This window comes from Lagenorhynchus albirostris, chromosome 2, assembly GCF_949774975.1.
Source record: "Lagenorhynchus albirostris chromosome 2, mLagAlb1.1, whole genome shotgun sequence".
Taxonomy (NCBI): Eukaryota; Metazoa; Chordata; class Mammalia; order Artiodactyla; family Delphinidae; genus Lagenorhynchus; species Lagenorhynchus albirostris.
This window is the reverse complement of record NC_083096.1, coordinates 178323406-178324025: the sequence shown is the minus strand read 5'-3', so window position 1 is coordinate 178324025 and position 620 is coordinate 178323406.

The following is a 620-nucleotide window of genomic DNA, read 5'->3' as shown; positions in this document are numbered from 1 at the left end:
AACCCCACCCATAATTACTCATGCAAAGAAGTGTAAGGATGGATCTGAATAAAAATGTATTCATCAGCCGTGATCTTTCTTCTTTATGCAGTTGTCTTCTCTTTCTCGTGTAATTTGAAAAGTAGTTTTTATTTAAACTCCAAAAACACCCAATACTGAGTGTCTTGAGTAATTTGGAACCCAAAGAGAGTATTTTTGATAAAGATTTTTGTGGCTTTTTCCGTTATCGTCAATGCAGCCATGGGGCTTGCCTTCCACCTTCATTATGTGCTTAGAGGTGGTTCTGTCCTTGTCTTCCTTGCTTTGATTTAAAATAGCTAAAAGCTACATATTTAAGTGTTCAGAATAACATTACAGTTTATTTTGATATAAACTGTCTAATTTAGGGCTTCCCTGGTGGCGCAGTGGTTGAGAGTCCGCCTGCCGATGCAGGGGACATGGGTTCATGCCTCGGTCCAGGAAGATCCCACATGCCGCGGAGCGGCTGGGCCCGTGAGCCATGGCCGCTGAGCCTGCGTGTCTGGAGCCTGTGCTCCGCAACGCGAGAGGCCACAGCGGTGAGAGGCCCGCGTACCACAAAAAAAAAAAAACTGTCTAATTTAAACAATATTTCCCCTCAT